Here is a 26,434-nt window from a genome sequence, read left to right as displayed (position 1 = left end):
TAAGGGAAGGGATAAGGTAATTACATCTGTTAGTTATCTCCTCGTGTGTGTTAAGATGAGCAATTACCGACCCCAATTAGCATGGCCAGAAATGAGTGTTTAGATAGCACCTTGTCTTCCTTTAATCCCTCTGTGTTGTCTCACTATTATGTGTGATTTTTCCTCTAATTACTCCCCTTTGAAACATCACTCTGATGCAGAGTTGTAGTTGAGCAGACTCGTGGTTGAACGGACTTGTTCCGCCATACTCTATATGTGGGACTTCATGTGTCCAATGACACATTTTGGCCAATTGGATTTGAACATTGAAGTTTGACCAGAAATCCAATGGCTTCCACAGCTCATTGTCCCAAATCGATTGTTCGCTGATTGGTTGGTTTGCATGTGATTTGATTTGATTTGAACTCTAGGTGTGGGTGAGAGAGAACGGCTGCTTGGAACAAGAGGAGAGGAGAGATCTGCACTATACCAAAAGAGAAACGGTTGTTCGCTTTGTGCTTCAGCGGTTGAGTCACGGGGCATGGAGAATGCCACAGTAAGTTTGAGTTCATCCTGGTTCCTGCAATGAATACACCATTGTGAATAAGAGTTCAAACTCCGTTGCTGCAGTGGGCAAATCGGGGCCACCGCAAGATTCCCTGTGCAGCAGGATGTTCCATGTTTCAGTGCATCATTCTTCTTCTTCCTTTTTCCCTCTCTCCCTTTCTTTAAATCCCCTCATGTGTATCTCTTGTGTATAAGACTCGGTTTAAAGTTAGGTGAGCCCACTTGTGTTTTAGAGTTTAGCGTTTGACTTCACTGCCACCGTGATCATGATTTTTTTTTTCCTTTTGTCATGTTCATTTTTCATTCGATTTTCAGACTCTCAATTTTATTCTCCAATCAGGACCTTCAGTTCTTGAGTATTGCTTGAAACATTAAAAAAACCGTGCAATCTGCAAATTGTGCATGGTTTAATTTTTCTTCATTGATGTTAATTCCTTGATTTTTCCCAATTTATCCGTTAGAACACTCCTTATAGGTGAGATTGTCACCTTGCCTGACACCTAGCTTGTGATTATTATCTTACCGATACTTTTGTGCAGTTTCAAAGTCACTGTTCTACCATTGTAGACTTTGCCTAATCTCATATCTCATATCTGCTTAATCTCTTTCTAACCACTGACTGGCTGATTGACTGACTCACTCACTCATTGACTTACTGACTGATATTAAAGATTGTCACCTTCCAGGTAATATAGAAAGCTGAAAATTTGCGTGCCAATGGACATCGAAACCAATACACGGGACAAATCACAGAATCATCAGACAACATTCCTTAAATGGAAATATAAATAAATGAAAAAAATATATATGAAAAAAATAAATGCAAGTGAGTGACCTGAGACAATGGGGAAGCAGAGTAATTTTGTGTGCCAATGGGCGTCGAAGCCGATACATCAGGAAAAATCACAGAACTGCCAGAAATCATCCGTAAATGAAAATGTAAATAAATGAAAATAAATAAATGAAAAATTAAATGCAGATGAACGACCTGAGACAATGTGGAAGCACGGTTCGGATGCTTACACACCCCACTAGTATGTTTATATATTTGAAATTTTCATCGAGGTAATGTAGAGCTTGTACGATGGCATTTATTTCCACACTATGAAAGGCTTCTTCATAAAATACAGGGAGTCCATAAAGTCTCTTTATAATTTATAATTTATACCGTCTTGATGTGCTTCGTGCAACTAATGGTGCCCATATAGAAGTGTATTAAATGAGGCAAAAAAAACTTCAATATCTACTCCTCATTTTGCAATAATTTCCACAGGTTTATCTATTCATTTGCTTTTGTAATAAATTTTTTAAACTGTAAAGAGACTTTATGGACACCCTGTAGATAAACACTTGGCAATATAGAATAGATATAATATAAAATAGATAGTATAAAACGAGGAAGAAGAATAATAATGAGAAGAAATACTTCGCAGTTCCTCAATCTGCTCAGACATTTATTCCACTTCTTCATCACCATGACATTTTGTTGGTGCATGGATTTTATCACTGATTTTCAGTGACATTTTGTCATTTTAATAATCAGTTGTGTCGCTATATCAGACATTGTCTTGCAACTATTTCCAGCCAACCTGGCTGTTATCAGGAATCAATCTCCACGTGTGCTTTCTTCCTTTTTGTCCATGATGTGGAACATGCAAGTTTTTTTTCTTCTTTTTGAACTGCAATAAATATTCTTCTTTTCGTCTTGCCTCACCAAGTCCAATTATATCCAATTTAATGTTCTTGATTTATTCCGAGGTTGTCAAATTTTCCTTCCATAAAAGCCTGCATATATTATACATGCAGAGATGCAGTGTTTAATGACAGCTGAGTCTAACTCAGAGATTCTTAGCAAGCTTTGTTCTTTCCTTCTCCTGACTGCTCTCGTGGACATTAATTTTCGACTTGCAGAGGAGTGAGGGCCATTTTCCAGATTGTGACATTTCATATTATGGGGCTTTCGCAGACTCACTAAGCTTGTCACTGCTGGATGGTGAGGGAGCTCTCCAAGTATAGTTCCTACAGTCAGACTCTGACCTTTCCAGCATAAGTAACTTTGCTGGTAATGGCATGAAATGACAATAAACCTGGTATAGCTTTTTGAGTCATTGGAACATGCAAACTGCAGCACTATGGTTAGGTGAACTTTCAGTGCTTTTTATTTATCATTGATCAGAACTGATTAAAGGATGACACAAGATTAAATATATATATATATATATATATATATATATATATATATATATATATATACATACATATATATACATACATACATATATATACATACATATATATATAATTTCCGGAATCCTTCGGATTTCGGCAATCGTGTGTGTCATTCTGTGTGTCTGTCTGTCTGTTTGTTTGTGTGTTTGCTTACCCTGTAGCAGCCACACCGTTTCAGCGATCATGACCAAACTGGGTAAAGACATCGGCCATGGTCCAACTTAGACACTTTTCGCTTTTGGTGAATCTCGGTCAAAGGTCAAGGTCAAGGTCACCAAAAAACCGAAGTTCTTACTTTCGCAATAACGTCCCCTAAAATGGTCGTATCGACTTCAAACCAAATCCAAATTGTGCATCTTCCAATTCTGCATCCAACCATATGTCTCATTGGGGTGTCACACCAACACCCTTCTTAGCGGTTGGGGGTCGAATGTCAGGGGGGTCGGGTCAAAACTTTCAAATTGTGATAAAAACGCCATTTCAATTCCGATTAACTTCCAAGTTATGATCATGACCAAACTAAGTGCTATAACTTATTAAACAGTCGCACTATTGACTTATAAGAACCAAATTGATTTCCAGGTTTTTGTTTTTTCAGAGATCATGGAGATATCACTAAGTTATTTCGGAAATTCCTTGATCAACGAGCAATTTCATTTATATTTTCATTTACGGATGCTTTCCAATGATTCTGTCATTTTCCCGGTGTATCAGCTTCGATATCCATCGGCACACAAAATTACCGTGCTTCCCCATTCTGTTGGGTCACTCACTTACATTTTAAAAATATATTTATATTTTCAATTCCGAATGTTTCCCGACAGTGCTGTGATTTTTCTTGGTGTATCAGCTTTAATGTCCATCGGCACACAATATTTCAGCTTTGTGCATCACCGGGAAGGTACCAATCTTTAATATCGGTCAGTGAGTCAGTGGTTAGAATGAGCTTTATATATATATAAAATATATATATATATAAAATATATATATATATATATATATATATATATAAAATATATATATATATATATAAATATATAAATATATAAATAAATATATAAATATATATATATATATATATATATATATATATATATATATATATATATATATATATATATATATATATATATATATATATATATATATATATATATATATATATATATATACAAAGCAGTACCTCCTGGCTTTAATGGTGAGCGCATTTATTATATAAATATATATGTACACTGTGCATTTCGATATAGTACTTGTTCATCCATAGAGAAGACACATGGTTCATATTTAGACACCAATATACTTTTGGAGAAATTATTTTGAAAAGAAATCATGACTTCATCAAAATGAGTGTAACGAGCGATTTGTTTTCAGTAAATGTATAATCTCCTTATACATTTTTACTGTCTAAGTCTGCAGGTATGTTGGCTCTTGTCTACAGGTAGGATGCAATCAGGATTTCAAAAGCGTTTTTCAACATCAACTAAGATGCGACAGCATGTTTTTTCGGTGAGATCCATGATTAATCACCTTGAGTAATTCAGTACAAATGATTAAGAAGTATATGCCTCATGACCTTACTGTGAGGTTAAGAGGTTGAGAGGTCAGAGGTTATTTTTGTCTCAAATTTGAGAGATAATTAAGCCAATTGTATTGAGTCTCCTGTTATTGATAATTATTGGAAGCTGCTGTTTTGATGTTACAACCACATCCTTACTTTTTTATTTATTTATCATTTGTAAAAACTAGCAGTTCAAAAGTTCAAAGTCAAACTCCCTCACCCATGAACCATTGCTCAGTCTCTACAGTATCAAACACTCCTGTTGTTCAAATACGATGACGCTTGAAACAACATTTCTTCTGGCGCTGGATTATGGCCATCTTACCAGTAAGATTAACACAGGGCTGAGCTAAAACAAATTGCCACAAAGGCTTTAATGCCCATATTCCAAGGAAAACATTATTACAGTGTGCTCATGGGCTCGAGATCAATGCACCGGCAGGCCTCAGATTTTTTTTTTCTATCTATTTTCTTTTACCTGTGAGCCAATGAGTAAAACAAGAAATAAAAAAAGTTGTTTGCTGTATTAAATGTTGGTTCTTTGGCTCTAACTTGGCGTTTAATCACCCGGCACTGGTAGTGTCGTTGCCAGAACAGGATCCCAGCAGGCGCCAGGCTCTGCATGGCTTGTCGCAGCGGGTGGTTGGACCGCAAGGTCATTGGGTCAGGGATATGAAGCCAGCTGGAGAGTCTTGGGTTCAGAGGCGAGTGTTTTGCCACTGTGTCTTGCCAGAGCTCCCGGAAATGCTTCCACATTGCTCGGAGCTTGAGCCAAAGTGTTAACCAGATGTGAATGAATAGATGCTTTTGCATATTTTCTGCAGTAGATGGACTTGTTTGAATGCAAATGCTCATTTGGGAAGACCATCTGAGATGTATAACATGCTTCCATGATGAAAATGCTTGTCACATCAGTATAATTTGCATTTTTAACAAATCAAGGCTATAATAATTATTTATTTGGAAGTAAACAAATTGTGACATATCAAGAGGAGAATATTTATTTGCCTTTGTTTGAATGTGTAACAGATGAGCCTGCATTCCTATGGCAAAGCATTCCTGCAATGTCAAACTTTGTTATTGACAAAGCACCTGATGAGCGTTTGTGTTTAAAGTGAGATGACGATGTTTAATAACTTAGAATAGCAAGGCTGATTATTACCTCCTTTTTCTCACTTGATATCCTCACAAACAGATAACCCAGTTCCACTGGGCTGTTGTAGGGGAATTTGTTTGGAATATTTTGGGAATTTGCTGGGAATATCCTTTGACAGCATAATGGCAGGGACCCATGGAAATTCCGCATTATGTAAATGGGACTTCAAGTCCTCAACTCCATTATTCTTCAAGTCCTCAATCCACTCCCAGCCCCAAGTACTCAAGCCCTTTCCACACCCCAAGTCCTCAAACCCACTCTCCCAGCCCTCTGTCCCCACACTCCAACTCTCCCTCTCCCCTCTTCTTTCTCCTTCAAGTCGTCAACCCCCCTCCCCCCACTCCCAATCCTAGGTCTACAGCTCCCCCTTTCTTCTTTAATCTTCAAGTCTTCAATCCTCCCCCCTCTCAACCCCAAGTCCATATCATAGCCACTAAATGTGAAGACTGCTAAGGTTTCTCAGTGAAGTAAATTTATGAAAAGGAAATTATATGTTGGGAAGTCTTCAAGCCCCCTCCCCATCCCAAGTCCTCAAAACCCCTCTCCCAGCTCTTGTCCCCTCTCCCCCTCCCATCCCAACTCTATCTTCTCTCCTCGCCATTTCTTCTTCAAGTCCTCAACCCCCCTCCCAACCCCCTGGTGCACAGTTCCCAATTCTTCAAGTCTTAAACCCCTCCTCCCAACCCCAAGTCCTCAAACCCTCTTCTCAAGCCCAAGTCCTCAACCTCCCCACCCCAAAACCTCAATCCACCCATTCTCAATGATGTCCCTTCAATGCCACCCCACCTTCCACCCCACTCCCCGACCACTCCAACTCCCTGTCATCCACTACTCCTTTCTTCTTCAAATCCCCAATCCCAGGTCTGCAGCTAACCTTTTCTTATTAAAATCCTCAACCAACTCCAAGTCTGAATAATAGTCACTAACTCTTAAGACCGCTAAGCAGTGGCGGTTTAATGCACAGGCATGCAGAGCCCTTGCACAGGGCCCCGAGCTCAAATAGGGCCCCGGGGACAAATACATTTACTATTAAATGTTCTATACCAGATCCACTGCTATAAAATTATTTTTTGAGTTTTGATTTACCGTTTGGGGTATTTTAGTACTTGTTTCAGCTTTATACTGTTGCAGGGTACTTTGCGATCAAGCTCTGCGTGACCGTCAAGTCTCGTTGTAGGTGTGAAGTCTGACAATACTTGATAATTCAATGATTATTATACAACAAGCATGACCACACTGTAGTCACAACCTGCAACAAATTCTGATAACTGACTGATTGGGAAACGTACATTTAAAGCACTCTTAAAAGATGAACAGTGCGATAAGGAAACATACATTTACTGCACGATTAAAATATTAACTCGGCACCTTTCATCCATGTCAGCCTCCGCCACCAATGGTTATATCAGAATGAGCTGAATTCATCACACGGTCACGAATTGTTTAACCCCAACATGGGGCCGTTCAAAAACTATATAACACAATTTATTTTTTTGTAAGTAATTCACACAATTTAATAGATGAAACAATCGCAAGTCTTTTGGCAAAAAACAACAAACATTTTATAAACTCGTGTTCAAATATGCAAATGACTTGCAATGTCATCAGTCAGATGGCAGTTTCCATTAGAATTAACAGGCAGTTAAAAAGAAATAGATCGGTGGTACAGAAGTGGGAGCTCAAAGAGAGAGATGAAGCAAGCAAAGGAGTTGATTTGTTAAAAAAAAAATGATACCAACTGTAAACAAATACTTCAAGGAGAACGAGAAACGACAGCCGAAGATGATGGAAACACAGCTTCGGGTTTGGAAGATGTGGCTGCTGGCAATGTAGAACATGCGGCTAAAGCACTCAAGCAAGCACTCCAACGAAACAGTTGATAAGGAATGACTGATTTGGCAAGCGATAGCCAGCTGATTGGTCGTGGAACATCTTAACATGGCTTTTTTTTTCAAGGGAGGGAAAAAGCAATCAAACATGGGATATCCTCCAGATTTTTTTCATTAGAGTCCAAAGCAACATCAACTAAGCGAATGTGAAAATAACAATGAGTCCTCTTTTTGGGGGTCTTTTGGCCCAGGGCCCCCCCCCCCCAAAAAAATCTAATTCCACCTCTGCTGCTAAGGTTTCTCAGCGAAGTAAATCGACGAAAAGGAAATTATACGTTGGATGCAATTGACTGAATCGTTTGTGGTTATAATATTTTTTGCTTTAGGTAGGTGTGTGAACCAGCAACTCTGAGCTTATACACCACCTTTGTGCACAACATAAATGCAAGTAATTCAAAATTGCATGAATAGCGATATTTGTAGACCTCCGCATGCAATGTGTGGACTGAAGAGCTCTTAAATAAGGCATCATTTAGCATTATACATGGAGTAGTTATGACGTTTATCCCGTTCAGACACAATCATGCAACTTGCATTGATATATTGATACTAGGCATTTTTACCCATCGCTTCACTGACGGATTTAATCAAAAGGCAACATGTTGTACTTCACAAACATTCTGCTGTAGTATTACATGTCAACCTCGAGACACCGAAGCAAGCGCACCGGTTACCAGGAGGGTGTCACAGTGGAAAAGATTGAAACACACTAATGTGGACTGTTTGTTGTTTTACCAGTGAAACCAATATATGACAGGAGGCAGAAGTATATTTAATAAGCATTTTATTAATCCCTACTGTCTACCTTTAAAACACTAATACGAATTAAAAGCAACCCATAATGACTTTCCAAAGAATACCCAAATTAATTGAATACAAATATCTTCGATATCAATGCAGCTTTGACTTTCGAGGACGTAATTTATCTCAGGTAACCAGTTAGTAAAATAGACCTCAGCACGTTACAAATGGGTGAAAGGTCAGCTGTAAGCATGTTCAAAATGATCTTGTCCAGTGGGTGTGCACTGGATGAATCAGACAGGCCAGTAAAAGTCCTCAAAGCCTTGTATCACATCGCTCACCTGCATTTATTTATTTTCATTTATTTATATTTTCATTTACGGACACTTTCCAATGGTTCTGTGATTTTGTTTGTCCAGTGTATCGGCTTTGATGTCTATAGGCATGCGGAATGTCAGCTTTCTCCATCATCCAGAAGGTACTGAACATTAATGTCAGTCTGCCAGGGAGTCAGTGAGCGGATAGAATGAGCTTTATATATTAGATATATTATAACCCACAGACCAATTGCAAAAGTCTCTTCCATGCCTTTCAGAATGGGTAAGGCTAACAACTCTGCAATAAATAGCTCAGCTTGGCTTTAAAGTATCTCTTATTAGCTCACCTGTTCGAAGAACAGAGAGCTATTGCGATACCCCCGGCGTGAGCGTGAGCGTCAGCATCAGCGTCAGCGTGAAAATGTTAAAGTTTTTGGTTCAAGTTATTTAGAAGCTTGCCATTCATTTAATATGTGTACTAGGATGCTGATATTTGGCATGGAGGTTCCTTTGGCGTATACTATTGGTGTAGTGAAGTTGAAATTAAAAAATAATTTCAAATGTTTTAAATTTTTGATCTGTTTTGAACTTAACTTTTTTGTAGCACATCAACGTTAAAGTTTTTGGTGCAAGTTATTTTTTAGAAGCTTGCCATTCATTTAATATGTGCACTAGAATGCTGATATTTGGCATGGAGGTTCCTTTGGGGTATACTGTTGGTGTAGTGAAGTTGAAATTAACAAATTATTTTTTAAAAATTTAAAATTTCAACCTAAGATGGTGTCAAAGCCACCAATGCTCGCCCGTTTATACTAGACGCTTGCCATTCATTTAATATGTGTACTAGTTCACTGATTACAATACACAAATACATATATTGCTTTAAATGATTTGGATCAGACTTCACTGCAATGCTTTATAAAAAATATTATTAGACTAGTCTTTTAAAAACGATAAATGTATAAACAGGCGAGCATTGGGTGGCTTTGACACCAACTCTCTGGTATTAATATCCTTGCAGTACTTTGCTTTGCATCTCGCGTTTGATGGGAGAATCTTGCAACAAACATCTTAAGTTTTATATACAGTACTTATCGAGGTTTATGGAAGATAAGAACGACAGGATACAATGGAGACAATGAACATCTAAAAAATAATTCTGACTTGAAAACAGATAATGAATGTGAGAAGGCTTGACAATGCTGCATTTCGTTCCACATCCCAAACCATCAAAATCAGGACTTGTTTCCCATAGGAATCGAGGAATTGTGCATATTGATGCTCTTTAGTAATCCAATTATATGGAACTATAAACTTCATGAAGCCATCATGCAAACATTAAACACCATTAATGAATCAAATGACAAATCATTCAATCGTATTGAAGAACATAGAATAACCTTGATGACTTGAGGGACATCACACACGCAGTTGTGGACCCACAGCAAAATCAGGGAAAATTAATTGCAGAGATTGTAGTTGCTACATCATTAATTGTACATTTTTCTGCAAAAGAAAAAACAAAACAATAATTCCCAGACATAATCATCCTGACTTTATGTAACTTCATAGCTGTTTTTCATTTAGTGCATCACCTAAAATGCAATTTGAGGCTGCTTTACAGTATGCCTTTGTTCGAAATTTTGTTTAACATATCTGTGTATTTTATCTTCACATAACCATTGCTCCGGACAGCTGGCTATTGCTGAAATGTGTGCTGATGTTGCTCGTGGGCATCTTGCGCTATGCTTGGTTTTAACCATGATGTGCAATGGAGCATCCTGTAAGCCCAACACCTGGGCATCGTGGGAACATTCCCATTACTACAGGAGTAACCAGGTTTTGAGGTTCATCAGCTGTGTGCCAGATTTTGGAGCTGTTCTGAGCTTCGAAATATTTCCAGCTCTGTAATTTGAACCTCCAGAAATGAAATCTCTTGACTGGTCATGCGGTTTGAATCTGGAGTGGTTAAGGACCCTAAATTGAGAGTCTCTGAAGAGGAACCAATTTTCCTTGATTGTTTTCTAATGATTTCTGCTTTACTCATGAGGGGGAAAGAAAATGCTTTTCCTAAGTGCTTGTTCATGTTGGTCACTTACAGGTCATCATTTCAGCTCATTAAATGCTGTTACTGTTAAGAATGCTTTGTTATTTATTGCTAAAGAGCTTTGTAGATTCACGTTGCTGACTATATTATTATTATTATTATTATTATTATTATTATTATTATTATTATTATTATTCCTGTTTTTGGCTTCATGGTTAGGATGGTGAGCTTGTGATTCTCGGATCGTGAGTTCAAATCGCACTTTGCTGTTTAATTAATACCAGGTGGGGTTGACTCTGCCCGTCATCCTTCTGAGGTTGGCAAAATGAATGCCAGCTTGCTGGTATCCTGTGTTAGAGTGGTGACCTGTCTAGGATTCTGCCCAATAGCCAAGGAGACTTCTTAGGCAGCACCGATGGTCCTGATGGATGGAAAGGCAGAATCTGGCTTCTAGTTTGTATCATTTTGTGAGGTACAGCTGTCGTGCTGATGCAGCACCCCTATGGATTAAGGCAGGAATTTAGAACTTGGCCAGGATACTGGCACTTGATGACCTGCTCTTTTTCAAAAGTACCCTGGGATCTTTAACAACCACATAACATGCGTTATCAGATGAGACAGCCAAAGATATCCTTTGAAAGATAGCACACTCACTGAGGCGACACCTTGTCTGGGATGCCACCGCCTCACTGATAGAGTACTCTGCCAATCTCACTGAATGATACCAATGATGATATGGGAGGAAGACTATATACATCTTTGTAAAGACCTTCATATGCAATTAGTGAGGTTTTCTATACTCCTTTTTTAAGATAGAAAAAACATCTATATATGTATATATATATATATATATATATATGTATAGATATATATATATATATATATATATATATATATATATATATATATATGTATAGATATATATGTATATATAGATATATGTATATGTATGTATATATATATATATATATGTATATGTGTGTATATATATATATATATATATATATATATATATATATATATATATATATATATATATATATATATATATATATATATATATATATATATATATGGATTTGTGGAATTAGCAGTATTAAAATGCTCCACAATATGTTTGTTCTCCAACCTCAGTACATCGATAGCCTCCACATTTCAGTCAACAACACGAATACTGTGCATACAACATTTCATGTTGTTATATGTATATGTATATATAAACACACACTCATCTCTCAGATGTCGAACCTGGGTTTGAATCTCAGCCCGGCTATAAACTGTCATCCTGGTGTTTCCCAGGCAGGGTGATTCATCAATGTGTGTGCGCTCCCTCGGATGGACGTTAAACGGGAACTGAGCGTCCCATCTGTTGGCATTAGTTTGGTGACATTAAAATCCCACATTGTTCTTCGCGAAGAGTAGGCGATGCATCACCAGCATCCTGAACAAATTCCAAATTACTGTCCCCACTGCTGGGAAGGCAACAGCAAACGACCCAACATAACCCTTGCCAAGAAACGTATTCAGCAGCACCGACACTCTGTAACGAGTCTGGTACATCAGAATCAGGATATACATATATATGTATATCTTCATACAATGAGGAATTAAAAGAGGTTGGTATGTTTGTACTATTGGAAGTATCTCATTTTAAAAAAACTTTTAAGAACACTCCCAATAATATCCTTGTAACCAAGCTTACACTGAATCTCTGGCATTGTTAACAAGTGACCATTTGGCACAATTATAAGCAATGACCCGGCCGAGCCAAATGGTCCATTTGGTGCTGAGCCAACCAGGCCTTGTCCCAGTCTGCTCTGAGAGCTTTATTAGGAAGACAGCATTAAAGTTCATGAGCACTTATGCACTCCATCCACATAGCGGTAATTTACGCTGTGTTAGCTTATCTTCAGTCTTTTTGTGAAGCGCGTGTGCCATCAGGTTGGCAATTTGCTTATATTCTCATTAGGCCTAGCCTCTGGCATTCGTGAAAAAAATCCCATTGAATACTCTGCGGGAAGGCTGGAATCCCACAAAAAATGATTTTGTCTAACCGCGTGAGTGATGGGAAGATGTGGATCTGAACATTTGTTTTTGGATAGACCGGCGTGCTTGCTGAAACATTCACAGCGCAAGGCAAAAAGAAATAAAATTGCCATATGTGTGTATTCCTTTTTCTTTTGGGGCTGTGCATTCATTTCACTTTTCTGCGACGCGGAGTCATGAATTTGAGACTATATCGGCGATGATGAACACATTGCTAGAGAAATTATTCCACACATTTCACTTTGATGGATCCACCCATGCATGCTAAGAGGTTGCAGCTGGAACCAAATGGAGGCCCAATGTATGAGCATGTCTCAATCCCAGCAGCAGCTGACACTACGTAAATGAGGCTGTGTGGTCATTACATCGGTTGTTATTTGCGCGACAGGCATTTGCAAAATTATTTCCACGCATATTATTATGAGAGAAAAATGCAAGTCGATAAGATGCTCCTGTTAGTTCATTTGCTCTCCTTGCAGCCAATACATGCCTTACACGACGTGAATATCATACGGAGCGTATGTCGAGCAAATATTCGTTTGAATGCGATGCACGCTCATCGTTCATTTCATTCTATCCGCATCTTTGAAAGTACACGTAGTGTAAAGGACAAGTCTGTACACGTATAATTCCTGAATGAAATGCAGAAGCATTGTTGTCGAATGGTGTGCAAGTGTTCACCATGTTGTTCTTTAATCCTCAACCTCATGACATGCTATGTGACTTGGATTTTAAATAGCTCCATTTACAGAAAGGCTGTATAATACAGAGTGGGAGGCATCACAGAAGGACAACTATTAGCCCCCCTCGCCCACCACCTTCCAAGGAACTAACTTGAGGCCTTTCTTCCAGTGATCATTCTGATCGAGGAACGTACTGAGGTCATTCCATGTGCCATTTATGAACGGGAGCCTCATATCTTTGGCTGTGAGATTGGTTTCCTTGAGTGAATGCAATTTTCCGAGGCTATGAGTAATGTAACTTTGGGAGCTTAAGGAATTACAATTCTCTCCATTCTTCAGCCCAAATGGATAGATTGTCTGAAGAACCATTTGCAGAGCTTGCACAGTTAATTTTGACTTTTATATTCAAAGTCGTTAGATGTTTATTCCTTCTCTTTGCAAGACTATTGTTCTGATTGAATGTCACTGACCTCAGGTGATTATATATGATATCCAATTATATATGATTATATATGTAGGTCACTTATTAATGGAACATCAGGCATAATGCTGCTAAGTTGCATCGAGGCTGCTCTCGCCGGTACCTAGTAACACCCTCTCAGAAGTCACTACAGCCTTTGAGTGGCTTCATGAGTGCAAAAACAATTGGCACACTTCATCTTCTCTTTTACCTTTAGGCTGCCTTAACTTATCGTGTCATATAGTTTGAGCAAAGCTGAGATAGGAAAGAGTGTTGTCGTACGTGAATCTTGTTAACATCCAGGAGTGCAACGAAAATTGCTCCAAATATTTCACAGAAGTGATGTCGCTTATCTTATTATTATTTTTAACCCTTATAGCCTCGACTGAGCAGCAGGCCTCCATTAGGAATCGCTTTCAGGGTCTGTTTTTTGTCAGAATCCTTGGACTATCTTGTACAAACTCAGCTAACGGTCCCAAAAGACACTGATGAACCTTGACAGATGGAGGCCTGGCGATTCGCCTCTGGTGAAGCATCCTGGCTTGTGCTTGTAATCTCATTATCGCAGCTGTGCCATAATCAGCTCGTTCTAACCCTTGGATACAATCATTCCTTTTTTGCAATAAAATGACTTCATCTTTGGCTATCCTTATTTGTTTATACGTTGCAGGACAAAACAATGTCTACCTTTCTTGCTTTATTTCTTTATCAGTAATTGTGTTTCCTCCAGATTTCCTGACTTTGCTTTCACATTGGGAGCATTGCTCATTACTTACTGTTAAAGGCAGGAGTAGGGGGGGGGGTGGGGATAATTGACCAAATTTGTTGATATAAGGAAGCCAAGGTTGGAGAAAAGAAAAAAGGACGTTGTGAATAGACAGTTGTTTGTAGTGGGCCTATAAGAAGGGGGAGTGAAACATTGAGCTATTTTTGTGTAGTATTATGTACGTGTCCCCGCAACTCACTCGCCAGAACCTGACTCATCACTCATCCTTTCGCTATAACGATCATGCCTCGTTGAAGAACTTTTGAAACCACGAAGCTCTACCAATCCTCTTGCCTCACTGTATTCCTAGTTTTTCCATTGCTTCAACTCATAATTCCTGTACTTCTGGCTTCTGGCTACTTCCCTTCTCCCTTCATCTTATTCACCATCTTTATCATATATACCTATGTGTATGTATGCAGCCCACTGTGTGTATATATATATATATATATATATATATATATATATATATATATATATATATATATATATATATATATATATATATATATATATATCTAAGCACGGACTGACTGACTTACATATTTAAGATCAGTGCCTTCTGGGTGACTTAGAAAGCTGAAATTTTGTGTGCCGATGGACATTGAAGCCAGTCCACTGGATAAAAAAATCAAAGATCACAGAATCGTCAGACAACATCCAAAAAGGAAAATATAAATAAATGAAAAATAATTAAATTAAAAAAATGAAAAAAATGCAGGTTAGTAACCCGATACAATGGGGGAGTACGATAATTTTGTGTGCCAATGGACATCGAAGCCGATACACCGGGAAAAATCATAGAACTGTCGGAAAGTATCTGTAGATTAAAATAAAAATAAATGATTTTTTTTGGGGGGGAAAATAAACAAATGAAAAATCAAATGCGGGTGAGCGACCCGAGACAATGTGGAATCACTCACTGTTCATTCTTGCTTACAATGTGTAAGCATACCCCGCTATTGTGTATATATGTCTTCTTACATATTCAGCTCTTTCTAAGCATTGACTCACTCTAATATATATGCTTAGTACCTTAAGTACCTTGTCGGCACACTGCTACAACATTATTTTTGTTGTAAACATAGTCAAGGCTCACTATGGACACAAGTCAATGACTATATCTAATGTGTGTCATCTTGACGAGGTCATAACAAAGGTTAAACCATATCAGAGACTCTGCTCTCCCTTGTTTTTTCAATGTGTGTCCCGTCGCTTGAATGGACGTCATAATGAGTGTCTTTAACATCAGTCAGGGAGTCAGTCAATCAATCGGTGAGTCAGTCAGTTTTTGGGTTAGAAAGAGCTTTATACAATACTTTTTTTTGTTTGGATCAGTGGTTCGAAAGAGCTTTATATAATATTTTGGGGGGTGTGCTTACACATTGTGTAAGCATACGAACCGTGTTTCCCCATTGTGTCGGGTCACTCACCTGTATGTGATGTTTTATTTATTTATTTTCTTTTTTTTTCATTTATTTATGTTTTCATTTACGGATGCTTTCCAACAGTTCTGCGATTCTTTCTATTATACTGGCTTCGATGTTCATCGGCACACCAAATTTCTGCTTTCTACGTCACCCGGAAGGCACCGATATTTAATATCAGTCGTGAGTCAGTGGTTAGAACAATATATATATATATATATATATATATATATATATATATATATATATGTATATATATATATATATATATATATATATATATATATGTAAATATTACTCTGTCTCTGCATGTATTTTATTTTTTGGTATCTGTCATCAAATGGAGAGATCTCTTTTCTGAATGGTTAATATATTACATAATGTAAATAATGTTAATAATTATATGTGCAGTTACTGATAAATACATTAATTTTGTTGGCTTTTATCTTCACCTTCTCTTCTTTGTTCTTCTTTACATCATCCTCTGGAGATCTCTCTCTCTCTCTCTCTCTCTCTCTCTGGATTGATGATTGATTTTACCCTTGGCTTCTCTTTGTTTGAATTTATTCTTCCCTCTTAGTGGTTAATTTAGCAATGGTCAATATTTTGTAAAATCCACTTACCTTTTGTTTATCTTCTCATTTTTTGTGCTTTTTTTTGGTCTTGTATTCAAATCTCCTCTTGATATGGCTGCCTGGATGTCTTTTTCGGGTGCATTACTAAATGTGGAGATTATGGGATTGACAGCCCAAGTGGCCCCCTAATGTTCTCTAGTTGTCTTTTTTGTGCTTTGTTTGTGAACGTGGTTGTTGGTAGGGCCAATTGCTTGGGAACGCAGTTGTGTTGTTGATGTCGGGCCTCCTATACATTATGGCAGGAACTTTGGTAATTTGGCCAGCCTGCTAGTGATACCTTGCCTAATCTTATTTGAAAGTCATCACAATATATTTTACATCCCCCAACGACTGTAATATTAGCAGATGGGTCCCAGGCTTAACATCCATCTGAGTGTGACACATCCATTGATGTGAGTCCTGTTTGTGAAGCACCAACTCGACAGTTTATAGTTAGGTTGGGAATCAATCCCAGACTGGAGAGCTCAAAGGTATGTAAGTGTGATTCTCCTGCATCATCCTGTCCAAACATTTGGATGTGTCATTTGTGAGAACCTGGGAGAATGTGAGCTGTGGAATTAGATTCCATTATTTAGTACACGACAAATTTACAGTTTTCATTTAAAAATATTTGAAGCACTTCATTGTTTCCTTAATATATACTATGATGATGATCTGTATTATACTCTTTACAAAGTGTTGGTGCTGTCGAATCAGTTTATTGGCATTGGTTGTGCTGTGTGGTTTGCCATTGCCTTTACCAACAGTCAAGGCAGGAATTTGGAATTTGGCCAGAGTACCAGTGATAACGTGCCTACTCTTACTAATGACACTGAGGACTCTTTTTAGGTCCATCATCCCACCAGGTGAGACACAGTTTAATGTCCATCTGATGGGGGGAAAAAAAACAGTTTATGGTGGGGGTTGAGATTCAAACCCGAGCTCGACAAGTCAGAGGTAAATGCGCAAATTTCTTCAGTGTAAATTTGTAGTGCCTATTTATTGTGACCAATATTGGATAAGTATTTAAAGCAGTAACCTGGTAACCTGATGATGTGTGTGCTTGAGAATGGACAGAGCAGGCAATCGCATCATCGATAGTCTACTCTGCTCTTTTTATTCACTCGTGATCTGGTGTTGGATGTATGAGGGTGAGCAAATATGTGTGTTCATTCTTAATTTTGTGTTTCCGGGGTATGAACATGACAGAATGGAAGGAGGCAGACATGCTTGGACACCATGTGTTGTCATACTACCCCTGACTTTCTGGAATGATTAACAGAATAGTACGCAGCGCATGGATGCAATGCAATCTCTGCCCTACCTGTCATGTAATTTCTAAGCTAAAGGACAGGATATCAACTTATAACAAATCAGGAGTAGTTTACCTTTCATCCTGCAGAGACTGTGACAAATTATACATCCGTCAAACTGAAAGAAACTTGAAACATAGGCTTGAGGAACCTGATAGAGCATTTACGCTTGGGAAGGTAACACAGTCGGCCAAAGCGTGCTATTGTATGCAATCCAGCCACAAATTTGACTTGGATGGGACCCAAGTTCTCGAGATGATGTCCAACAAATGATAGATTGATTCTGGAGGTTTGGCACGTCAGGAGCCGATAGGGTGGTCTAACGGGGGAGATGGTGGACATACCCACACAATACACACCTCTAATAAAAATGGCAAAAACTGGATGGTGTAAACAGCTGGACAAGGGATGTAAAAACCAAACATGCTTGATCCCCATTACCCAGGCACAACAATCAACGGAGCCTCCACCAATCACACAACCGTCACATCACCATGTCCAAACTGGACACAAAGCCAGGCATGTTTGTGCCCTGGAAAAAAACAAAAACGACAACGAACACACACGATTACTCACCCCCAGGCCCCATACATACAACACCAGATCAGAAGTGTATAAATGGAGCAGAGCAGACAATCAATGATGTGATTGGCATTTTTGCTTGAGGTTTGGCATGATAAAGCACTCCTCAACTGACCTCTCGCACCGGCACGTGATCAGAAACAAATTGTCACACCTCAGGAATAAAAGTAGACACATGCCGAGGTTTAGAGTCTATTGGCCTGAGGAATCTCACTGGAAAGCGGATGAAACTTCGCCTGAGACTGGATCTGCTCTTGTTTGTTTATTACTAGATTGGCAGAGTCAATCTAGTTACTTTTATTGTTGGATTTTGCTTTTCTTCAAAAAAAATATAAAAAAAATATAATATCTATCACCCTGGTGATGTCCCAGTTCCTGATCCAATGTTCTCCTCCTCACCCCACCATCCCTGGAGTCGATAAACTAATAGATTGGATTAATGTGGTGTTGATGTCCGGCAGGCCTGATGCACCATATGGCTTCCTCCGGTGTTAAAGTTCTTTGTATTAATCGTAATTGATAACTGACAAGGGCATGGAATAGTATGTATCATCATAAAGGTTGAATTCAAAGCAACAGCACACTGTAATTTAAAACATTGTTACATTTCAAGAAGTATAGCACATTAACGAGCTGTATACCGATATGTACACAGTGGTAGACATCGCTTGCACATCGCTTGGATATCGCTTGCAAGAAGCAGGAAGCTTGTGATAGTCCCCACAGTAAGAAGGCATGGTTGTGGATCAGTAATGGTTTGTGGCCATCTCTTGAATGTTATTACAGTGGACAATCGGTCAATATAAAACAGTATGAATGCTGTTATATTTCAGGATATTTTGAAGAGTCACATACTCTATTCAGCAATAGAGTCATTCGGGTAAAGTTCTTTGTTCTCCAGCCTGACAGTAACCCAAAGCACCTGGCAAAATCAACCATTGCATTTTAGAAGTGAAACAAGGGTCATGGTGCTTGACAGACAGTTTCATGGAGCCTCTCATTTTATCATCCTCATGTGGATGGAGATGTTGTGTCAGAATGGCTGCAAAGGATTGGCAGTCAAAGAGCGTGCAACAGTTAAAAGAACCGTGTGTAAATAATGGGTCATAATCCCAAAAGGAAATATGGTTTTAAATGGTAAAATAATTGATGAAAATATTTGAAGCACTTTGACAACCAGGGGGAGTTCCTGTAGAGTGTGAAGAGCCATCCACTTGTGCATAATGTTGTCCTCATTGAAGACACATTGGAGTTACAAAAATGTCATTTGACATGTTTAATATGAATATAAATGCGACCAAAACTTCGTTTTGGCAAGATATGTTAGTCAGCTTGTATGTTTTTTTTATTTTATTTTTTGTTTGTTTGTCTGTAATCACGTATAAAAAATTCTGCAGAGCACAGTTATCATCGGAAATTTTTGTAACTTGGCATATCAGAGGCCTATAGAGGTCCCTTTCAGCGCATAAAATTTTGAAGGTCAAGGTCAAAGGTCAAGATCACTTTGGTGCAAATCAGGTGAGTCGACGAAACCCTTATTTTTTGAGTAATTTTGATCGGATCGTCTTCAAACTTCACGGGAATATAGATCATGGTCTGGCGCTCAGCTGATTAATTTTTGGTGGCGATTGGCCTTGACCTTCATGTTTTTTTTTGTATTTTTTTTTGGTCTGTAATCACGTATAAATCACTCTGCAGAGCACAGTTGTCATTGGAAATTTTTGTAACTTCCCATATCAGAGGCCTATAGAGGTCCCTTTCAGTGCATAAAATCTTGAAGGTCAAGGTCAAAGGTCAAGGTCACTTTGTCGCAAATCAGGGGAGTCGATGAAACCCTTATTTTTTGAGTAATTTTGATCGGATCGTCTTCAAACTTCATGGGAATATAGTTCATGGTCTGGCGCTCAGCTGATTAATTTTTGGTGGCGATTGGCCTTGACCTTCATGGTTAGCGACTCAGGTCAAACATATTTGACCCCAAGGTCAAATTTTCAAGTTTTAGGAACCATATCGTGTAGTACCTCAAATTGAACACCTCGATGAGTGCTTTCTAGATATGTCAAGCTTGAGACATTATGACGTCATTTGGTGATGTTATGAGGCAAAAGCATATTTTTCATGGTTACTCTGTAGAACGATTCTCATCGGAATGTCTCGTAGGCAGATATTCCACAAGGAGTCGCTCCTGGTGGATAGCAGCTCTGTTCACCTCAGTGTGACATTAAAGAAGTCACACGTGGTCACCTTTTGGCAAGATACGGGTCTTTTATTTTAGTTTTATTACAACCTCGTTAATAATATATGTGACACATTGTTGATTATTTCACTCCAATTTGTGTCCGACCTTGTTTATGCAAGGAATGTTTGAGCGTGTGTGAGTTGTGTGATTGTACATGTGTGCGAGTTGTGTGATTGTACACATGTGCAAGTTGCATGATTGTCCGAGTGTGCGAGTTATGTGATTGTACACAAGTGCGAGTTGTGTGATTGTACACGTGTGCGAGTTGTGTGATTGCACACTTGTGTTTTGCATTTGTACTTGCACATGTGTTTGCTTTTTTAAATTGTGTGCAGTTCTTTTTAAATTTTAAGTCGAAGCTTGTGGGGGAGCTAGAATGTTGAATGGATAAGGATGTAATACTGCAGAACAAAAGGAACAGGAGAAAGAGAGGGAGGTGGGAAACACATCAACAGTTGAGGACAAAATATCGTGAGACTTGGCCACATAAGGGATGTGTGGAAGAAAGAGGGGAAGAGATTTTGGGAATGACTCATGGAGTGGACAAGATGGATACAGAAGCAAACTCTCAGGAAGGAAAAACTGGAAACTTGAAAATAGGTGGGCCTGAGTTGGTGCGAGCAGGGGTAGAAAAGTTCATGGTTTTGGATTTGGGATGATCTGAGATGGTGGTTGTTGGTGTTTCATATGCAACCTGTGGTTCCTAGTTGCATCATTTTCTGGAGACGTGACTTGAGACTTGCCCTCATAGACTTGAGACTTGGCTCAGGTGACTTGTTGATATCTCTGCTCATTGGAATGGAGCATGTTGTGGTTCACTTTCCAGATCCAGTTCATAAGGTCATGACAACGTAAGTGAATTCCAAAATTATATAAAGAACAACTGTGACCTTTTTAATGTTCGCAAACAATGAAATTGCTGATTTCTCGAGTTAATCTATTTTAAAGTATTGCGTGCGCCGTGTTGGCCTTGCTGGTGCATTTGCTTAAACTTTAGCCAAAAATAGAGATCTGAGCAGGACAGCATTGTCTGGTTGTGTACTCACCTCTGACCTGTCTGGTCCTGAACATATTCCATTGTTGAGTCAAATTCAACTTTGATCTTCCTTTCTAATGCAGCATCAGTAGACGGTGCTGTCTCTCATATGGCACCGTCCTTTGGAGAGTGATGTAAAGCCGGCTGTCTTGTCTGCATTTAGGTTGTGGACATTAAAGATTCTATTCTACTTTTGGGCAAAGTATGGAAACGTAAGTTAATTGAAAATAGTTATTGATGTAATGCAAAAGGAAAGTAGCGACAATATAATAAGTACATAAAAGATGTATGAATGGAGCAAGTTGAGAGAAGAAACTTAAATAATGGCGTTTTGATACAGCATGGGCATGATGGCCCAAATAGTCACCTTCAAGTTCCCTTTATGTCCATGTCGTCTGGGTTCGATTATATATTCGACTATAAACTGTCGGATTTGGTGCTTTGCAGGCAGGATGTTGGTTGCATCAAAAGTGCGGCATTCCTCGTATGGACATTAAGCTGGGTGTCCCGGCTGCTAGCATTAGTTGGTGGACGTTAGCTCTCCCATGGTGTCTTTCACAAAGAGTAGGTGAGCTATCACCAGCACAAGAACAAATTACAAATCCTAATCCAAGTCGGCTCAAATTACTAACTTCAGGCCTGGCCAACAAATTTACAAAATTTATAAAAATCCACTCTGACAGCCGACCTCAAAAGAATGTGGGATTATTTGGGGCCATGGAAGAAGTCGGTAATATCCCATACTTTTGAAATCTTGTTCATTGTACTGAAATAATTTCAGCATCCTGACTTACATTTGGAGTTACTGTATAACATTTGCTTGCAGTGGAAAAAAAACTACCCAACTCAACAACAACAACAACAACAACAACAACCACAACCACAACAACAAAGATCACTAAAGAAAATACTGGAGTCACATAAGCATGGGAGAATCCATTTTTATTTTATTTTATCTGGAAACCTCTGCTTGCTGAAAGAAGCTTTGTTATAGTAGAGCTTTCCTGCCCCAAAATGTGATGACGTGGATTTGAGATATTTGAAACCTGCTGGAACACTCAAGTTGATTTTTTTTTTTAGCAAAAATCTGGGAATGGTGTAAGGCGATATGACATCAAAATGTAACGTTCACATACCCCAGAGCAGAGTTATGATGTGCTGCCTGATGTCTCCGTCCACTGGGTTTACTATCTGTTTCAGTCTGTTGGCGTCATGCTAATGCTTGGAATGTACTCTCGATTTGTCCTTGTCGGTAGAATGTGGATGGGCATTCAATATGGTGCACTGCTTAGGGTTAAGGTTAGGGTAGGGTTAGGGTTCGGGTTAGGGTTCTTATTTCATATTGTTTGTTGTTGTGTCCCAAATTCATTGCTTGTGCAGTTGGTTATCTCACTTTTTGGACAGCAGTTCGAGCTTTGACACACCGTGGCAGAATTCCATGCACAGTCCATCACGTGACTGTCAGAGCAATAAGTGATGCTGAGAACCAGATCGGTTGCAATCACATCGGGAAATAATGTTGGCTGTTCAGGAAGTGAGTAGGAGGGGGGACACAGAGTTTTTCTATTGTCCCATGTTGGCTAAAACGCACTACACACGATTTATTCCAATTCCCTCCCATTTTGTGACCTCTGAGATTGAGCAAAATTCCAGCAAGGATTGTTTGATTTTGAAAATTCCAGATCTCCTATGCTGCATGACAACGAGAACTTTGAAATTGGCAAATTAGATGCTTTAGAAAGGTTTCCTTAGGCAGTTAAGGGAATGCTCCCCAGAGTGCCACCACAGATGTCCAAACAGGCATCACGTGATACACGGTGTGAAAACTTCAAACTGGCCGTGGGTCTTGGTGTCTCTCTCTCTCTCTCTCTCTCTCTCTCTCTCTCTCTCTCTCTCTCTCTCTCTCTCTCTCTCTCTCTCTCTCTCTGTTTCTCTCTCTCTCTCTCTCTCTCTCTCTCTCTCTCTGACTCTCACTATCACAGGTGACTGATGACGAGCATTGTTTCACAGAGCCTTCTGTTCATGCTGCGGCCAAATCATTTTCTTTGGCTTCTTGCGATAGAAAAAGAGGATGAAGCGATCCCACTCATAGTTAAATGGCCTTCATTTAACAGCACCAGTAGGACCCAGAGGACTTTGTGTCCAGACACAGGATTGCAATGATTCCAGCGGTATGAGCATTCTGACTCATTTCCTTCAAGAAACCATGACCTAGTCTACAAATGCATAAGGTAAGGAAGTACCTGAGACTACAAGGTTGGGAGGTGGTGTGGATTTGTGGGAGGAAGTAGTTGAGGCCAGTTGTGCAACCATAACTTTTCTCTTCAAAAGCGGGTCTGATGTCATCTGTAAAGTACTCAATAAGACTACGAACGAAAGGAGAAGGGAGAGGGATGGCAAATGCTTTATTTATTGTCGACATTACATTCTCTGTATGATAGCTACCAATAGCCTGCCCCTACCTCACATCCCAACTTGAGCTCCATACACTTAACACCCAGACGTTGCTCTTTGGTAGACGAATGGAAGAGTCTGGTGTACGAGCCAAGTAAAGAGAAATCTTTATGACACAACAACTAGTCAAAGTGGATAGCATTCACAAATGCTCGGTATCTGCTTTTGGGGTCTTGCACGGAGGCGACGATGGATTAAGGAGCTTCATTCATTTGCATGAGATGGATTGGCTGTCCAACTTGTTCGTCCTCAATTTGCTGACCTTACATACCTTCTCTTTTTGAAAATAAGTGTGGTCAATGAGCGTTCTTCAAGTGATGAACATTGAACAATGAGGACATTTATGACTTCACAAGGTGGGTTTATATGGTATTAGCCTGTAATGTGATTTAAAGATAAGCTGCTTCCTTCGTCAGAATGTAAATGGCAGTGGATGAGACGTTGGTTGGATATTCTAAGCTCACCATTATGAACGGAACTCTATTTTGAGATGAAGGGTTATCTCCTTATTGTGTCATCTGGGGTGAGGGGCTGGGGGTGGAGAGGGTGGTGGATTGAATAGGGGGGGGGTAAGTGGGTGGGTGGGTTTGGTGATGGAAAAGTGGGTTGGTAGCTGGATGGATAGGTTGGGGTGGGGAATAAATTGAGGAAAGGCCCTGTTCTTTTTCTGGTTTTCATCAATGATCTCTCCGACTCTGGAAAATCCTCTATATCTCTTTGCTGATGACTCCACCCTCTGCCGTACCATCGGTCATCCCTCAGACCGGCAAGCAGCAGCTTCTTCGCTCACTGCTGATCTGGATAAAATCTCAAACTGGTCCAACACGTGGAACATGTCTTTCAATCCAGCCAAATCTCACACTCTCACTATATCTCTCCGAAAGGACCGTTTAGAACCCCCCCCCCCCCCATTCACTTTCTCAACAATCCTCTGGAAGAAGTCCTTTCTTTCAAGCTTCTGGGCCTCACTATCTGCCATGACCTTTCCTGGGAAAGCCACATTTCAAACCTCACCTCCAAAGCCAGTCACCGACTGGGAATCCTCCATCGTGCAAGGTCCTTCCTCGGCCCTCCTGAGCTCCTGACCACTTACAAAGCTTTTGTCCGTAGCCTGATAGAGTACTGCTCTCCCCTCTGGGCTGGTGCTCCTGCCTCTCACCTTTCTCGGCTTCACGCTGTAGAAACCAAGGCATTTCAGATCATTGGCATCTCCCGCAATGAGGCTGAGTCTTTGGGCCTCTCACTCAATCACCGCAGGTTGGTCGGTGGTCTTTCTGTATTCTACCGTCTCCTCTCCAGCCTCGCCCCCCCCCCACCCGCTCTCTCTGTGATTTGTCCCCACCACATTTCCGCAGGGCGCTCAAGGTCCGCCAACAACTCCCTTCTGGTAAAACTACCAAAATCAATAATCACTGCTCACCTTCACTCTTTCATTCCTCTTTTTTTCCCACCTTTGGAATAAACTCCCTCCCTCTATTCATTCCCATTATTCCCTCCAGGCCTTCAAAACAGCTGTTCACCACAACCTATCATCCCCCATCCAAGTCCTCGGTCTTTTCTACCCCCGATAATCCACCCAAGCCCAACTCCTTCAAATTCCCTGCTTTCCTTCCTAAAAGTCCCTGTAATGTCCATCTTCTATTCCCCATGTTCCCCATCCCATCCCTCTCCCTTCCACAGATCTCCAAATGCCTCTGTTCCCCACTATTTTGTCCTTCCCACTCCCTCCCCTCCTGTCTCATGCCCCCCCCCCCCATTGATGTGCGTTGTGTGTTAGCTCTCATACAAGCCTCGACAAGGTATACAAAAAAAAATGGAAGACCTTTTGGAGGATGATCATCATAAATGCTTTTGAGTCTTGATGGAGCATTGGCACTGCCAAAAGTCTCATGGCAAGGGTTAATGCTGGGTGGTTTACCATTGCTTTTTCAGCAGTTGTCATGGCAGGAAATTGTATTTTGTTCAGAGTGCTGGTGAAAACTCACATACTTTTTACAAAATATGCAGTTGGATCTTTAAGGTCTACCAAGGACCAGCACTTGCAGATGGATCCTCCGACAACGTCCACCTGAGGGACGATGGTACACACACTGATTGTTTACCCTTCATGAGAAACACCAGAGTGACAGTTTATAGCTGGTTCGACATTGGAGCCCAGGATAGACAGCTCAGAGGGGAGTTGGTATACTTCTCGGTTATCCTACCAGCCCAAGAGATGATAAGAGAGAAACGATCTGATTATGGGAGAGGGAGTAGAGAAAGGAAGGAAACAAGTTTGAGAGGACATAGAGTCAAGGTAAGGGGAATCTTGGAGCATGTGGAAGGAAA

The 26,434-nt window shown here is 39.7% G+C and overlaps 2 protein-coding genes across 10 annotated transcripts in view; one reads left to right on the top strand and one right to left on the bottom strand.

Annotated features, from left to right (window-relative positions):
• HERC1 (HECT and RLD domain containing E3 ubiquitin protein ligase family member 1) overlaps positions 1–26,434 on the bottom strand; it is a 964,782-nt gene that overhangs the window by 209,233 nt on the left and 729,115 nt on the right. The gene's annotated exons all lie outside the window — the stretch shown is intronic.
• Positions 1–26,434, top strand: part of LOC147015511 (uncharacterized) — a 284,377-nt gene that overhangs the window by 29,517 nt on the left and 228,426 nt on the right. For 2 of the 9 annotated variants that reach the window (XM_085850329.1, XM_085850321.1), the window contains exon 2: positions 411–535. The exons of 5 other annotated variants lie outside the window; for them this stretch is intronic. The gene's annotated coding sequence lies outside the window, so the exon portion shown is untranslated. Of the gene's footprint in view, positions 1–410; positions 536–4,216; positions 4,285–21,194; positions 21,217–26,434 lie in introns of those variants that run through there. 2 more of the 9 variants (XM_085850323.1, XM_085850324.1) reach the window with 2 other exon arrangements.

Source organism: Eptatretus burgeri, chromosome 12 (genome assembly GCF_056783735.1).
Source record: "Eptatretus burgeri isolate ZD-2024b chromosome 12, Ebu_testis_v1, whole genome shotgun sequence".
NCBI classification, from domain to species: domain Eukaryota; kingdom Metazoa; phylum Chordata; class Myxini; order Myxiniformes; family Myxinidae; genus Eptatretus; species Eptatretus burgeri.
This window is presented reverse-complemented; position numbering and strand designations above follow the sequence as displayed.